This window comes from Dendropsophus ebraccatus, chromosome 5 (assembly GCF_027789765.1).
Source record: "Dendropsophus ebraccatus isolate aDenEbr1 chromosome 5, aDenEbr1.pat, whole genome shotgun sequence".
In the NCBI taxonomy this organism is placed as follows: Eukaryota; Metazoa; Chordata; class Amphibia; order Anura; family Hylidae; genus Dendropsophus; species Dendropsophus ebraccatus.
This window is the reverse complement of record NC_091458.1, coordinates 69,174,472-69,193,139: the sequence shown is the minus strand read 5'-3', so window position 1 is coordinate 69,193,139 and position 18,668 is coordinate 69,174,472. Positions and strand designations below refer to the sequence as shown.

The 18,668-nt window shown below is 38.2% G+C and overlaps 1 protein-coding gene across 8 annotated transcripts in view; it reads right to left on the bottom strand.

The window, feature by feature from the left end:
• ENOX1 (ecto-NOX disulfide-thiol exchanger 1) overlaps positions 1–18,668 on the bottom strand; it is a 454,877-nt gene that overhangs the window by 58,749 nt on the left and 377,460 nt on the right. The gene's annotated exons all lie outside the window — the stretch shown is intronic.

The following is an 18,668-nucleotide window of genomic DNA, read 5'->3' as shown; positions in this document are numbered from 1 at the left end:
TGATATGGTTCCCTGGAGCGCTGTATAAAGCTCCTGCAGCAGCACATACTGACCGCGGCTGCTGCAGGAGCTTTATACCGGAGAAAAAATGATTGCAAAAATTGCAATACCTATAATAATCTTGAAATTACATTGTATAAAGTCTACAATAAAGCAAACAGGGCATCCAGCGCATAACCAAAGATGATTTTGTCATTGTTGTTATTTTCTAATGTTTCAGCATGTGTGAAGCGGGGGCCGACTATAACTGAGGATGCTGCTCAATGTAGGTCATCATGTATATGAAGGCTGTATGTATGTGCACACTATCCCTTTAACCAAACTTGGTACAAGTTTTCATGTCTACAGACAAGAGGAGAAGAACTTGAGATAAACTTTTATAAGATCCATCCGCAAACAAGTATTCTTCAATCTCTTTTATTTTGCTTTTTATATGATTGTTTTTCAGAACTATATTGTTTTTACAGCAGTCTGGATTTAAGAGAACCATTAAAAATGCGTTTGCGTGCAGATACTTCATCTTTTCTTAGTACCAATAGCTTTAAGGCAGTCACCAGTTGAAGGAGAAATATAATGACTAAAACTGTATAAAAATGTAAATGCTGATATGAGAAAGTGTGGTGGTAACACAGGAACATTACCGCATTAGTAGCATTGAATGACACTTAAGTCATTTCCCTGGGATGCTCCATTTGGACTGTTTTCAATTTAAAATGACATTTTTATTACCATAACTGATAGCAGGTGTTTGTGAGAAAATCAATTAGTATGCAGGGATGGAAATTACTTCTCCCAAATGAATTGCGCAGTCTGTAATATAGGACGAAAATTGAGTGGCAAAGTGCAAAAGGCCGTAAAACATGTCCTGGCGACATTATACATATAAATTATCTTGGTTAAGAAAAACATATAGGAGACTGTGGTGTCATTCGCAGAGATTGGGCTTCTTGCATTGTTATTTAGCTACTGATTATTTTCATGCATTCCTTCATTTTATAATACAATCTTGTGTTCCTTGGAAGGAGAGAGAATGCCATTATGAGGAACAGATGTTCACAAAAGAAATACTCTCGCTTCTTCTCACATTCTTTTCTTGAACAATGCCTCTGATTTTAATTTTGGATGAAATCATCTCTTTTTTTTATGAAACACTGCAGCAAAGAATATGACCTAATAATTGACTGGTGGTAGAAGTCAAATTTACTCAATCACAGAACTAATATTTTCTAAAGTAAATATAACTTACCAAATTACTTACTATGTGTATATATTTTATATACAAAGTTATTTAAAAAATATCAGACTGTAACCCCCACAATGTTATAGGGCAACTCTTAACTATGGTAAACTAGTAAAAAAGTACAAAAGACAAGAGGGGGGCTTAATATTGCTGGTGACATCTAGCTATGCTGAGAACAGGGCTTGCACAGCCACTGGGGGCACCAGAGGGGCAGTGTTGCTTCTTACTGCTGCCACTCAATGTAAAAATGTTATTTATTTAATTACTTATTAGTTCTGCATTAAATAAATCCAGCATGAAAAAGCTTATAAGCATATTATGAAAGACTTTCTAATAATATGTAATACAATAGTACTATAGAGCCATGGACATAGTTAAAGTAGAAGTGGGGCTTAAGTTTTTTTATTTAAATGGCAGGGCACAAGGGGAAAACAACAAATAGCATTAACTTGTCTCCCTTCGTGCCAGAAGTCTGCAACCTGACCGGCCCGGGACCACCACTGGAAGGCATTTTCCCCCAAGTTGTGATGACGTCACAACTCAGGGGAGAATGCTTTCCCTGGCTGATGGACAGCCCACTCAGCCAATAAGTGACTGAGCAGCCAGTCCATCAGCCCGGTCGGGATGTCGGCAGCAAAGGAGATCCTAGAGGTGGGGGTCCCAAGGCCGGTCAGATGATGAATCGCAGGCACAGGTAGAGGTAAGTTAGTAAAGGTTCCCCCACCAGAGATTTATCTGACAGATTTCTGATGCCAAAGCCAGGAATGGATTTGAAAAAAAGGAGAAATCTGTCTTTCCTTTATGACCTGTTCCCTGTTTATAGTCTGTTCCGGGCTTTGGCTTCAAAGATCTGTCAGATAAATCTCTCTGTGTAAACACACCATAAGGCCTCATGTACATGTTCTGTGTAGAGTCTGTATATATGGCGGAATGGATTTTTAGAACTCCCAGCATCATGTATCATGATATCGGAAGCTACGAGACCGTTTAAATCTTAGTGCAGTACAGTAGTGTGAAGATTTAAACTGTTTCCGAGTTCCAATAATCTGCTCTGTTGCACATTGTCCATATTTATATATGGACTGTGCACGGAACGTGTATATGAGGCCTTAAAGTTTCTAATCTTTATACCTCTAGTAAAGTTAAAGTGACACTGTCACCGCCTATTTGCATTTTGACTGCTCTCCACAGGTGTAAAGGGTAAATGTTACAGCTTTCATTACTTATTTTATATCACACCTCATGGTGCTTGTTCTGTTTAAAAGTCATTTTTATCACCTGTGGATTGGTAATGTGGGCGGGGCCTTGCTGCCATTGTGCCACATCGCTCTGCCCCTAGCGCCACTTAGCCCCGCCCACATCCGTGACGTCATCACCACATAGGCCCCGTCCCCTCAGCAGCCATTGGAAGGGCCAGCCTAAAGCCTATGCGGCGACGATGTCACTGATGGGGGCGGGGCTAAGTAGTGCTAGGGGCGGAGTGATGTGGCACATAAGCCAAGAGGCCCCGCCCACATGTACCAATCCACAGGTGATAAAAACGACTTTTTACCAGAACAAGCACCATGAGGTGTGATAAAAAATAAGTAATGAAAGCTGTAACATTTACTCTTTACACCTGTGGAGAGCAGTCAAAATGCAAATAGGGGGTGACAGTGTCACTTTAACTATGTGCATGGCTCTATGCTACTCACAATATTCACATATTCTGAAAAATTATTTCATAATATAGTTATAGGCACATTTTTCATTTATTTGATCCGTTGCACATCGATTGTATATATGGAATGTGTGCATAAGGCCTAATGGTGGATGTGGGTGGCAAGTTTCTGCCCAGTGCCTGCAAGAACATAGGATACAAGAGTTTTTTTTTTTTTTTTTTTAAGTACACAAAAGTGGTGACCATTTTTTTGTACCGAAACAGAAACAGTGAAACGGATGGAAAAGCACAGTGTGAACCCAGCCTAAAGCTCAAAATTCCAACAAGTGTAATGCAGCAGTATAGAAAATGCATTCAGAAAGAAGAGTGGAGCAGGAAGGCTTGAAGTGCACAACTAGAGCAAAGAAAAGCACAATAAATAAATGCCTCTTTCAACAGGACAAGTGTGGAAATCAGATTGTTGTCCTTATATGCACTAGCTTTTTATATATATGAGCGCTCTGAGTGCAAGACAGGGAACATTAATAAGAATTACTGGAGCGTCAGCCAAACACATATCGCCTCAATGGAATCAATGTCCAGACACGACTCTACAAGTGGATCCTCACACATAAGGCACGCAGATGAGATCAGGAAACAGTCATCAGGTTTTGAAACAAATACAATCTTCAAAGCACACCCCTAATCATAATGATCTCGGGGAGACGTCCTAATGATAAAACCTGATTTTCATGACATTTTCACAATCCGCTGATGTGTCTACCTCATGAACTTCATAAGAACAACATATGTTGTAGGTTAGCAAACAGACAAAGCAGATTATTGTATTGTTGTGCTCTGCTCATGGTTCCTTTTCAAAGCCCAGATTACAGGAATGAACAAATGTATAGAAAACAAATGCCAAATGGGATGTTACATTCTCTTGTTCAGAAATGTAACTTAGAAATTACTTCCCTGGTTAATAGGAAGACAAGTTCTTCTGTCAGTGAACATATTACATCTCCTTTCTCCAACAATGAAACAAAGTCAGTCCATAAGAGTAGGGAAGATTTACTATCACAATCAAGCAAAAAAAAAAAAAAAAAAACTATAAAAGAATTTGGGATTAAAAAATTAAAATAAAATTCTTGTGGGACTTGCGCCACATTGTAAATTTTAGACACTCTTAGGGACATTTATTATTGTTGTGGCACTGGCATACGGCAATGAGAAGGCACAGATTTTCCCTTTCTTCTTGGCGTACGCCTGCTTTAGCCCAAAGTTTGTATTACAAAGGGGCTTGGCCTAATGGTCCCTTTACACGGAGCGATGCACAATCGAACAATTAATGTTTTTGAAGTAACAATGTGTTTTTTATAAAGATCAGTGTTTAGATGTAACGATAAATCATTTGAAAAATTCATTATTACGATTGTTTTAAGATCGCTTAAGCTCATCTCACACATAGGGTGAATCCTTAAAAGACTGTTAAGACAAAGAGATCTGCTAATTTTCTGCTAACGACCAACGACGATTTTAGAACATGTTGAAAGATCAAGATAAACGATTTATCGCTTGTCACTTGATCGTACGCAGTGTTTACATGAGCCAATTATCGCTCAAATGCTATCGTTATCGCGAAAATTCGAATGATAATCATGTAAAAGGGACATTGTTTAAGTTGCAACACCATACACCAGAATTCTGATGCATTTGAGACAACTAACATCTGGACATTAGACAAACTAAGAATGCAACAGATTTGATAAAGCCGGTGTATTCATAAGGCCCTATTTCACGGAACAATTATCGGCCATATTCGGCAGTCACGGCAAATAATCGTCCAGTGTAATAGAAGGCAACAATCAGCAGACATGAATGATGTCAGCTGATCATTGCTGTCGCTTGTCTTTCAACATGTTGAAAGACAAACAACTGTGATAGTAGCAATCTGCTGCCGTCGCTCCGCAGAACAGGAGCGGCGGCAGCAGACTGCCGCTATCCTCTATGGGCTGCTTGGACAATGTAGTGATCAACCAGGCAGCTCCCTGCGCCCCTCCCCACACTTACCCGCTGTTGCCGCGTGTAATAGGGGCTTTAGACTGTCTGGTCTTGTCTGGTCTAAACTGGCCAAGAATTGTACAGTTTTAGTAAATCTAGGCTACCCTCAGATAGCTCTTTTATATGATCAGCATCTTTAGATTAGATGTATATATTTTTTTATTGGTCCTGGCTCCATGATCAGAGTCCATTGGTAGTCTAAAGAAACCTCTCACAAAAGTTATTTTACTTTATCACTCGGTAACATTAAAGGGGTATAACAGGGAAAATTAGGAGATCGCATATGTACCACATATGAAAAATAGGGACAGCAATGAGTACAGTCTTCAGTAGGTAAATGTGACCAGCTAGGGGGGGGGGGCAGCCTTGTTAAGGACTCTTGTGGCTTATACTGGCATTTTTGCTTTATTTATTAATGGCAAATAATTTGTGGGAAACTTCATAAAAGTTGTAATTTCATATTATTTCCCATACTATCATCATGTAATTACATAAAGGGTTGTACTCCTGCCTAACTACATGTATATTTTATGCTAATGATGGATGAGGCAAGGGGTGATTGCATGGTGCTTTCAGGTGTCAGGTATTGACATCCATGTCTTGGATTACTCATCGCACTTATAATGCGGTTATTGAAAAATGATTGATTGCTGTACTGGATGGCAGCAGTGCGAATATATAAGAATTACTGCTTCATCTCATCATCAACCATAATTATATGTGGATTATGTAGATTGAATAATCCTGGTTCTCTTTCTTGGTTCACTACACCAAGCCATAAAATGGCTGCTCGCTCCTGCTGCCTTATTATTAATTCTTATATATTTTTTTGACAGCTCTATGACATTACATTGAACTGGAATATTGTAATGTCCAGCAAAATGATAAAACTGAATACATAATGGAATACATGTCGTCCTTATTTGTCAAAGAAATGAATAGCAAAAAAAAAATGTATAAAGTTCAGCAGGCTTTATTCCTGTAACTCGCTATTCTGTATATAATCATTAAGAATGCTTGTAATGCCACATCACTTTATTTTCTGATAGGTATCTAATCTAATAACCTACTGTAGTTCTGCCAGCAAGAACAATACACTCTTTTCTTTGATTTGCAGCCAATATAAAGATTATATTAGGGTATAGCATGATTAAACATTTCTGACTGTAATATTATTGTAGTCATTGTCTCTGTAACCTACGAGCATAGGGAATCGAAAATAAGCCTTAGCCTGCAGGTGCTGTGAGCTCAACCATTGTGATTCTAGTGTAACTGAGAGACTGTTACTGTTGTCACTGTGTCTATAAAAAAATGCAATGTGTTACAATTGCCCACTAGGGTCAGATTGGGCCACCAGAGGCTGCAACACAATAAAGTACCCCAATATGGGGCCCTAGATCAGATGATCAGAAGACAGTCTCATTTGGAGCAACAACTGTAACCCTACAAGGGAAGAAAAGGGAAGCATTCAGAAACATTGCGAAAACTTTCAAACTTTATTACAACTTGTTAAAATCCATATTGATATGTGATAGCACCAATGGGCAAACACATACCAGCCAGAGGCCAACACTGTTTTTCTTCAGATTGGTCTAGTCCATATATCTCAATTGTTATAAACAAGCTGTAATAAAACGTGTACTACGTTTAACAATTTTTCTTTTTTTGCTGGATGTCTGTTAGCCGACAGCAGCCTGAACCGAGCACAGAAGGAATCAAAAGCTGCCATTGTTTATACTGGAGGGTAAGCTGATCGACTTTTCCTTTGTTATTTCTCATTTAAAGCATTCTTCACACACAGATTTATCTGACAGATTTTTTAAGCCAAAGCCAGGAATGGATTTGAAAAGAGGAGAAATCTCAGTCTTTCCTTTATGACCTGTTTATAGTCTGTTCCTGGCTTTGGCTTCAAAAATCTTTCAGATAAATCTCTCAGTGTAAAGGCATCCTTATAAAAGGTATCATTTCCTCTGGTAAGCCCAACTTTCGACCTTCATGCTGTTGCCCATATGTAAACAGATTACCCACATAGAAAACCTGGAGATGGGTTAAGAAAAAATTCAGAACATAGCTACTCATATTTACCGATCAAGTCTTAAATTGTTTAAAGAGTTCATACACCTTATACTGATGTTATCCTCACAGAAAACTGATAACCCAGGCGCTACCTTCTGAAATGTAATTCAACATATTATCCATTAGTACTTTGTGATAAGGAACGTGAATTACATGTAAAAAAAATCATCAAGCGCGGTTCAGTAACAGATGTAGCAGTTTAAGACCAGGCTCATTTTTCATAATGTACTGAGAAGCTGTCACTTTTAAACAAATCTGATTCTTACATAAGCAGCTGATGTTAATTTTGCCACGATTCAGTGATATGGTAGGCTGCCAAGGTAAATAGTAAGGTGCCAATAGTCATTTCACTTTTTTTTTTTTTTTTTGCAGAAAGCTATGCTGATATAGCATGGCAATGCCCTATAGTATATAACAAGCTGTGACAGCTTTCTTTCTGCTGCCCACACTCTTCACTCTTCTGAGTATACGGTATTATAAACTATACAACATTTATTATGCTCAGGATTCCATGACCTACTTTGAATTGTCAGAAACTTATGAGAAACAATGTGGTAAAAAGTGAATATCTAGAAACTGCATATTTAGCCTGTGTAATAGCTCTGGTGGCCTGCTGGTAAGATGGGCAAGTATGCAGCTTTGGGGGTCCACTCGGTCATGGGTCCTCTTCCCTACCGCACTAGATGTGGAGTCCCCAGTTTAAGAATATCTAGATCACCTTGAAAAAAAAATAATCAGAAGCAAGGTAATAAGCTGCTGGGAAAGCAAGCTATGTTCCCTCTGTGGAATGTGCTGTCATTTAAAAGACAGCCATCTATTAACCCTTTGAGGACCAGGCCCAAAATGACCCAGTGGACCGCGCAAATTTTGATCTTAGTGTTTCCGTTTTTCCCTCCTCCCCTTCTAAGAGCTCTAGCACTCTCAGTTTTCTATCTACAGGCCATGTAATGGCTTATTTGTTACAGGAATAGTTGTACTTTGTAATGGCGTCATTCATTTTACCATAACATGTATGATGGAATCCCAAATATATTATTTATGAAGATATAAATAGGTGAAATCGCAAAAAAGAATGCAATATGGTAACGTTTGGGGGGTTCCTGTGTCTACGTAATGCACTATATGGTAAAAGCGACATGACACTATTACTCTATAGGTCAGTCCGAACACAACCATATGCAGGTTTACGCAAATTCTCTAATGTTATATATTTTTTTAAAATGAAATCCTTTTTTTTGGCAATTAATTATAAATAAAATGGGACTATTGTGACGCTTATAACGGTTTTATTTTTTCACCTACGGGGCTGTATCGGGAGTCATTTTTTCCGCCATGATCTCTAGTTTTTATTAATACCATATTTGTGAAGATCGAACGTTTTGATCACTTTTTATTAATTTTTTTATATATATAATGTAACATAAAATCGGTAATCCGCGCACTTTTCTCCCTCTTTTCGTGTACGCCGTTTACCGTTCGCAATGACGCTTGTTATATTTTAATAGATCGGACAATTACGCACGCTACGGTATATTATATGTTTATCTATTTATTTATTTTTATATGTTTTATTTATATAATGGGAAAGGGGGGTGATTTCAACTTTTATTGGGGGAGGGGTTTTGGGGTAGTGTGTTAGTGTTTTTAACTTTTTTTTTTTTTACACATTTGAAGTCCCTTTGGGGGACTTTTACATAGTTTAGTTTGATTTCTACACTGATGAATGCTATGCCATAGGCATAGCATTGATCAGTGTTATCGGCGATCTGCTCATTGAGCCTGCCTGTGCAGGCTCAGTGTAGCAGATCGCCGATCGGACCGCACGGAGGCAGGTGAGAGACCTCCGGCGGCCCGTTTTACCGATCGGGACCCCCGCAGTCACACTGCGGGGGTCCCGATCGGTAAGTGACAGGGGACTCCCCCTGTCACTTACACTTAAACGCCGCGATCGCGGCGTTTAAGGAGTTAATGACACGCGGCAGCGCGATCGCTGCAGCGTGTCATTACCGGTGAGGTCCCGGCTGCTGATTGCAGCCGGCCCCCACCTGCTATGAAGCGCGCTCCGCTCCGGAGCACGCTTCATAGCGGGAGAAACACCCAGGGCGTACAGTTATGCCCTAGGTCGTCTGGGGACAGACTTCCATGGTGTAACTATACGCCCTGGGTCGTCTAGGGGTTAATAATGACGACCATAAATATTGATCATAATCATTATTTGTGTCCGTCATTATGTTCCTTTAGTGGGAATATAGCCTAGTAGGTACGAAGAGATTATACACTTAAAGGTCCATAAAAGACTGTTCTCAAGTATGACCTTTTTAATGCAAAAAGTTTATATTAGGAAAGTTTAGCTTTACAATTTAAGCTTTCAAAACTGCAATAACATGGTAACCCTTCCAAGTAAGGTAATTTCACATTAGTGGTCTCAAACATGTATTGTAGGCTGAGACAGGGTACAGCGATCGTTTCAAAGGAAACGTTACCTTTTCAAGAAACTGGCCTAGTGAATTATGTGAACAGAGTTTGGTCAAATCAGTAGAGCGTTATGAGCATACACTATTTCCATGTCATGATCTCTCATGACATCATTGGTACTGTACTGACCTAGGCCATGTTTACACGGTGTCAAACTACGGCTGATATCTCACATGTTCACCACAGCCGATACTGCAGTATTGGCCAGATGAATATCACTTGATCTAAATTGGAATGTGGGGAAATTTGGGTGTGCCCGCACTGTAATTGGCCACAGACCATAGTGTAAATCAGTGCTTCTCAAACTGTGAGGCGGGCCTCACCAGTGAGGCGCCCCCTAGTTGCTGGTGAGGCCCAGCTGGGGAGGCGGTTTTCACTAAGTAACTATGATCTGCACAGTCCTTTTGCTGTCTGCAGAAATCTCAATTTTAACATTATTAATTTATTTTGTATTTAATTTATTATCTAGAGCTTGGGAGACAGGTGAAAGGCAGCCCTAGCATTATTTTTAGCTTTTAAATGGACTTTCACCACAGATAGTGAGGCACAGGCACCCTCTTGGTCAGTCTGGTGAGAAGTTTGAGAAGCTCTGGTGTAAAGTATAACCAGGAGACGTACTTTACATTGTGAGCACAGGTTATTTTGTGCGGCTGCTGTTCACTGAATAGTGGCCATAGAAAATAGACCCGTTATATACACTACGGCCATTGTTCCATACACTGCTATGCAATTAAGCAGTGCTGTTTAACAACGCCTGTTGTTCAACAGCCAAATGCAGTGTGTGTTTTCAATCCACCCCTGGTTTTGGTAGCAAAATACTGACCAAAATACTACAGTATGTGGGAATATAGCCTAGGGGTGTATAAATCTTATTTTCATGTATAGCATTTTTCAACGTTTATGGTCTATGTTTTCTCCATATGTACAGTATTTTGTCAAATCTTGGAAAACGTCTTAATTTTTTTTTTTTTTTAACCCTTAGAGGATCAGGCCAATTTTTGCATTTTCGTTTTTTCCTCCTTGTGCTTAAAAGGCCATAGCACTTGCATTTTTTCACCTAGAAACCCACACGAGCCCTTACTTTTTGCACCACTAACTGTACTTTGCAATGACAGGCTAAATTTTTGCATAAAGTACACTGCAAAACCAGAAACAAATTAAATGTGTGGTAATATTTTAAAAAAAAAAAAAAAAAAAAAAAAAAAGCATTTTTTTTTTCAACGCCATTCGCCCTGGGGTAAAACTGTCTTGTTATCCATCTTCCTCAAGTCGTTACGATTACAATGATATGTAACATGTATAACTTTTATTATCTTTGATGGCTTTTAAAAAATTCAAACCATTTTTAACAAATATATGTTCCTTTAAATTGCTCTATTCCCATGCTTATAGCGCTTTGATCCTTTGATCTATGGGGCTGTGCGAAGTGTAATTTTTTGATTGCACATATGCGACTTTTTGATTGCTTTTTATTACAACTTTTCTGGATTTGATGCGATCATAAACGCGCAATTTTGCACTTTGGGATTGTTTTGCGCTTACGCTGTTTACCATGTGAGATCAGGAATGAAATTAATTACTAGTTTGGGTGATTATGCACGCGGCGATACCAAATAAGTTTATTTTTTTTTATTTATAACATGGAAAACGGGGGGTGATTTAAACTTTTATTAGGGGAGGTTTTTTTTTGTTTTTTTTTATTAATAAAACATTTTTTTTTTACACTTATACTAGAAAAATCCTGGGGGACTTCTGGTATAAGTACACTGATCTCTCATTAAGATCTTTGCAGTATAGTAATACTGCATAGATCAATGAGATAGGCACTCTATTGCTTTCGGCTGCTGCAGCCAAAAGTAATAGAGTGCCGAGCTGGGATTAGCGGCATTACGGCGCAGACCCCGGCCAATGCCAGATGTAAGGATCGCCCCTCCGCCATTCCCTTTAGGCAATGGCTTTTTTCTAACCACTTTTCCAAAAAGCTTCCCCATCCTATGGGCAGACTTCCATCTCCGCTGTGATCTCTGGAGCTCACTAGTGCTACTTTTGGTGTCTTTGTTGGTGTCATTCTATGAATAATGCCCTGCTTGGCATGCCTGTGAAATTGTTTATATATTTTAGTTAAACAAGTGAATAAACCACCAAGGGGAGTGAATACTTTCACAAGGCACTTTATGCACACACACAACACAGCCGCTGTGCTTAGATTAAGTGACAATATCACTGAAATCAATGTAATCAATGAGTGTTTTTCTATCCTTTATTGCTGCATATAAAAGTGCTTCTGGGCCAAGATGCAGGCAGCCACCAGTTCAGCTATGTAAGAGGCAGGAACAATAATTACAGTAAAAGGCAATCTGTTTCTAAACCACAGCCATCATTCTGATACACCTATTGTCATACAGATAATTACAGTAGAATGAACACAGATCGACCAATGAGTACACAAGTTTTGATTATGGTACCGGCCATACTTACATAAGCTGCTTTGCTAGACAACAATGATAACCCAAGGCTCTTCTTGGAATTTCTGCTTGACATCATTTATGGCATACTGTATATCTTGTTTTATTTATATATACTAAAAGCTATATGTCTGATACTCTATACAACTATGTAAGAAATAGCAAAGTATATTAATACATGGTAAGAAATAAATGGGTTCCTTGGAAACCTCCTATTTCTCTACCAGAAATGATGCATTATATTATACTGAACAAACAAAGAGAGACTGATTCCCACTAGTGTATTAACATAATGTTTCTTGGTGTTTTTATGTTAAGAAATCTTTACACTAAAGTGCCTCCAAGGCTATAAATATACACTGTGCTGCACCCATGAAAATCACAAGAAGACAGTTAGTTTACCCTTAAATTGTCTCTGTATCCACCAAACCGCTAGTAACATCCTTTTGATAAGAGTTGTGTCTTTTAAAATGTTATCTTTTAAACCTGCAGCGCTGTGTCAAACTGTGTATTTGCCTTAGACCTGCGATGCCTTTCCTTCCTTCCCCCTACCCTCCTCATCATTAGGAACAGCCCCTGGCAGGATTTTTCCTATTTATTACTTGTCTAAACTGTACCTGGGGTGCGGTGATGAATAGAAATCCTGCCAGGGGGCATTCCTATTGATGAGAAGGGTGTCACAGACCTGGGGCACAGACAATTTAGACCACACCAGTATGACACAGCGCTGCAGATTAACAGAATTTTTTTTGCTCTAACAAAGGCAGCGGGCACATTAAAATACAACCAGTAAGGATTTACTCTCATCAAACAGATGGTACTAGTAGTTTGGTGTGGGTGTGTGTGTGTGGGGGGGATTGGTGGGTACAGAGTCACTTTAAAACATGGTGTGTACCACTTGGGGTCCAAATACTATAGGTTGAGGGCTTAGGTTTTTAATTTCCATATCTGATCAGTATTTTACATTAGTCTTTCAAAGCCAAAACCAGGCCCAAGATTTGCAAATCTATTTTTTTTTGTTTACTCTAAATTTTAGGTTACAGATACTGAACATAATGCTGCGAAATAAATAAGGCCAGGGCAATTAGATAAATGTGTGCAACAAATCTGTCATATCTGACCATACCCTAAAGCCAACTTTTTTTTGGCAACAACTACGAGGCCAAAAGTGAGTCTAATATCTAGGAACGGTAATTCTGTACACCCTAGAATGCTGTTAGTTTAGGTCCTTAGGGCTTATTTCCACATTCCGTGAAACATGGATGGCATGGACAGGGAAGCCCCGTAGTGGAGTTTTTCCCCACGCAGCTGCTTCATTACAATGCCTTGAATATTCAACCACCTACCCTGCTCCCAGCATCATGCCACGCAGGGAAAGACTCCACTACAGTACTTCTCCGTCTGTGTCGTCTGTGTTTCACAGATCGTGGGAATAAGCCCTTAGGTTGGGCTGAGACTTTGAGCCAGAAAACAGATACAGAGACAGAGAAACTGGCATAGCATGAATAGAGGGAGGGTGTCAGAGAAAAACCCAGCTTGCACAAAAAAAATTACCAATACAAGTCCGCTTCTACCTGTATTCAAGATGAACAAAATAAAGATTTTTATACTTTTTTTAATGGACTAAAATATTAATTAATTTTGTGCACCAATTGTTTTATTTGTTTTGATCAGTCTTAAATCAAAATGATATCGCCAAAAGAAAACAAGCACAAATGTGGCCTAGCAAAAAAACAGGTTGTGAATTTGTACCATTTGCAGCCTGCACATTATTCATTGTGTGCACAGTATGAGCATGTTCAATATTATGAATGAATAAATCAATAACATGTTACGCAAAAATTGTGGGAAAAGTTCTACAAGCCTAGGTAACTGGAATGCCCCAGGAAGCGATGGAACATTCATTTATAATTTTACATAATCATGTTAACAAGCCTGACTCTCTGCATCTCTATCATGTAGATTTTTTCTTCGGCCACTGCAGCCAACTTCTGTACCATTATTAATGGATTTTATGTAGAACAGAAGAATGTGACAGATGAACACAGGCCTATCGCATGGAATATCCAGAATTACTACAATGCAACTAAATAATTAGGATGTGCTGGCTTTCTCTGAAAATAACAAGGATTTCACACATTCTACTGGGTGCAGGGTTATGTGATTAGAATTAAATCTGAAAACTATTTAATATTTATGTTTTAAATTTTTTTAGACGGTGAGAAGTTACTGTGCTTTCGCATACATATTCAAATATGATTTCCCTTTACTATTAGAAACAGAAAGAGCTACTAATACCTTTTAGGATAAGTGCACACACAGTTTGGACCATTTCACTGAACCAAAAACAAGCCATATATTTATATATTTCCTGATTCTCCTACGTTAGCACGCCAAATGTATTACAATCAAACAGACAGGTTAATTAGCAATAATCAATTAAGCACTTAACTACTACCCTATAACGTCAATCACTAGACCAGGGACCAGTGTACTTTTCCTTTCTCTTTTAAGGTGCTGTCTGAGACTGATTCTCCTCACCTAGCTCAGGAGTCTTAAAAACAAACAAAAAACAACAGCAGCCAGGTATATCACGGGCACAATAAAGAATGTTAAAAATGATATTCACTTTATGCCCTACAGTCATCCCTGCATATAAAGGCTTATTTCACAGCCAACTCCTAAGCTAATTTGGATCAAGTTCCAGTGAACAGAATCTGTGAAGCCATATACATCGACGTTTGTCAAACATTACAAGCTAGACTGTACTGTGCAATACTGTGCTCTAGTTGGCTGCATCTTTCCTAACTATTTAGTATACACTGCTTTGATGTTCAATTTGTTGTGCTGCTGTAGGATGATCAGAAAAATTTACTTTTAAATTTTCATTACCTGGAGTCTCTAGACATCACAAGCTTTCCACCCTTAATACCTTGTTATTTTTACATGAAAAATGGAACGCTGGTTCCTGGTCTGGTGATTGGCTTTATAGGGTGAATAGTTTGGGTGCGTTTACACAGACAGATTTATCTGACAGATTTTGGAAGCCAAAGCAAGGAATGGATTTAAAAAGAGGATAGATCCCAGTCTTTTCTTTATGACCTGATCCCTGTTTATAGTGTGCTCCTGGTTTTGGCTTCAAAGATCTGTCAGATAAATCTGTCTGTGTAAACGCTCCATAAGGTGCTTAAATGATCTATTGCTAATTAACCTGTCCTTTGTTTAATTGTACCTAGGGGGCTGTAACCCATTTGTTGTGCTGCCTACAGACTACAGGAAATTATATTATATATATATATATATATATATATATATATATACACACATACAGTGGTACCTTGGTTTAAGAATAACTTGGTTTAAGAGCGTTTTGGTTTAAGAGCTCACAGTTTTTCAAAATTGTGACTTGGTTTAAGAGCATTGCTTTGGTTTAAGAGCTCCCTGTACTGGGTGGGAGCGCAAGTGGAGGAGGGGCATGGTCTGCACAGCGGGGTCTACAACCCTGTACGCTGACCCAGGAAGTCTCCCTCACCTTCCAAATCATAGCAGATCCACTTCAGGCTGGGGCTTACATCAGGGGACAGGATGGTGGAGGTAATTTCTCCATAGCTGTAACCCCTCAGAGATTGCTGCATGTATGTGCCCACATCTGTCCTGCTTATTCCTTCATGCTCCCTGCAGTCTCTGTCAGCCCTTGTGTTTCCCATCCTCTCCATTACTGTACAGTAACTTATAATATCACATATTCTGCTGTTTCTGAATGTTTGTTTCATCTGTTTTACATGTTATTCAGAATAATAAATCATTATTTTTGGGGGGTGGAACCAATTGTCTGCATATCAGTGGTCTCTTATGGGTAAATTTGCTTTGGTTTAAGAGTGGATTTGGATAACAAGCATGGTCCCAGAACGGATTATATATATATATATATATATATATATATATATATATATATATATATATATATATATATATACACATATATACACATATATATATACACATATACACACACACAGTCTGGATTCATTTTTTTGCTCAACAAGACCCCTGATGAAAAGTAAATAAAAGGGGAAGGAAACGGCGTTAGGTCCTTAAAGAAGAATAACGTCTAAAAGGAAAGTAATTTAAAGATCATTGTTTATAATAAAGTGCACAATAAACTGTTGTTTACTAAGGACATATGCACTTTGGATCATACAAAAAAGGATCATTGGGGAAGTGCAAGATAGAGTACTGGAAGACTAAGAGACTGTTGCAATATTTTGAACATTGTTTACATGATGCGTTTTTGTACAGAGGCCAGAATAGATTAGTATGTTGGTGGACAAAAAAGAAATATAGGAGTAGGTGAGTCACGCACATTAAAGGATTTTTTATTTTAAATGATACTAGGTATAGAAAAAAAGTCCAAGTGCACTCACCGGTATGGTAGAAAAATGCTTTCTTTATTCGTTCCTTATGTTCATATCAGCATGGTGCATGTAAAGGGGGAGAGGGACGCCAACACCTTCCACTAAGTGTTGGCGTCCCTCTCCCCCTTTACATGCACCATGCTGATATGAACATAAGGAACGAATAAAGAAAGCATTTTTCTATCATACCGGTGAGTGCACTTGGACTTTTTTTCTATACCTAGTATCACATGAATAGCCACTTAGCTCTGCCCGATTGTTGCACCACCGATGGTAATAGTTTGACAAAGAGCACAGCTACATGCACACAGCTGGTGAAGCTACAATTGCAAAAGGAGCTTCAGTAGTGCCGACTGTATATACTGACTTTTTAATTTTAAAGGCGATTAATAAAAGTTTTCTATAAGTCAGTGATATATATAACAACACAATTTAATATATAGATAGATTCGCTTTAAAAAACAAACAAACAAACAAACAGAAGGCAGGTGTCCAAAGCATAGTTTAAAGGCCCCTTAAGGCTATGTTTCCACAATGTAAAAATAAGGGAAATAACTTAAAATGTTCATCATGATCATTAATAACGGGCTGTTGTTTTGCAACAAGGAATGTTATTTGCCTTATTTTTACATTGTGGTAACATAGCCTAAAGCATACCTGTGGCCAAAAAAAAAAAAAAAACTTTTGAAATGCCCTAGAATGAGATGACTCAAATACAGAGTCTCATTGCTCAGAAGAAGAAGAAGCAAGAAGATGATCACCCTGCTGCTGCACTCCTCTCCCCACTCTGTATCTATGAGGCACAATTTGTTTTGCTATAAGAGTTATTAACTAGAACCACCATTAACCGTGGTTTGTCTTAGATTTTAACTGTAAAGAAAAAAATTCTATTTAGGTATTATTCTTTCAATTAATTAACAGGAAAAATTACAGCATGCATAAAATATGTTTAGTTAAGAGACAGGAAGCTCATTAGCAGTTATGAAAAGCAAAAACATGGTGTGAGCTTTATTTATTTTTATAATGCCACTTTTAAAAATCTGATTGTGAAAAATGTGGATTGTCTCCAGCTGGAAGAAGCGGTAGAATGTCTAGCAGTGGACATCCATTAGAGATGTAGCCCATAAAACATATGGACACCTCTATTAAAGGACAGCAAGCTTCACAAGTTTAGATTGTGTAGTTTATCATCACTAAAACCTTCACCCTTTAGAAGTTGTGAGCAACAACTATTTTTTATCTCTATAGCTAAAGAAGGGCTCTGCTGGGAAATGATCTGTATGGAACAGGAAGTCCCAGGTACATTTTGAGCCTAGTGGTCAAAATGAAAGTTGCACGATTTCATGATTTTATGTAGAGAGATAGTAAAGTTAAAAAAAAAAACATTATTAATAAGTGTTTAACATAAAAGGATTATTACATAACAAAGGGGCTGGAGCAAATACAAATCCCCATAAAACGGTGGATTAACTGGGTTCTTATAAATAAGATGCTATATCACAGAATAAATAACAGTAAAATAGAGAACCTATATATATATACACGTATACTGGGCACTGGGTTGGTACTACATACAATATATAGATACAACTCAAAGTGAGTACATAGAGAAAAAAACACACCATTTAAATGTAGTGAATATTACCCATACATGTCCTAAGTATACGAGTCCACCTCACCATACACCCGACGCGCGTTTCGCGTGTTGCTTTATCGAGGGTGATCACCCTCGATAAAGCAACACGCGAAACGCGCGTCGGGTGTATGGTGAGGTGGACTCGTATACTTAGGACATGTATGGGTAATATTCACTACATTTAAATGGTGTGTTTTTTTCTCTATGTACTCACTTTGAGTTGTATCTATATATTGTATGTAGTACCAACCCAGTGCCCAGTATACGTATATATATATAGGTTCTCTATTTTACTGTTATTTATTCTGTGATATAGCATCTTATTTATAAGAACCCAGTTAATCCACCGTTTTTATGGGGATTTGTATTTGCTCCAGCCCCTTTGTTATGTATTATGTATTTTTTAACTGTAATAATTATTCTTTGATATTCTAAATAAAAATAAGTACTTATATATATATTGGTCTTGCATCTGTAATTTCTTTTTTTTGGTTTTTATGTTGGATAGTTTTGGGTGCGCATAGACCGCACTATTTTGGCCTTATGTAGGATTAATAAAAGGATTATTGAAACAACAGGTCATTTTTTGATGACACATTCCTTTGAAGATGTGAGATGTAAAAGACAAGGATTTATCATGTAGCTGAATAAGCTACTATGT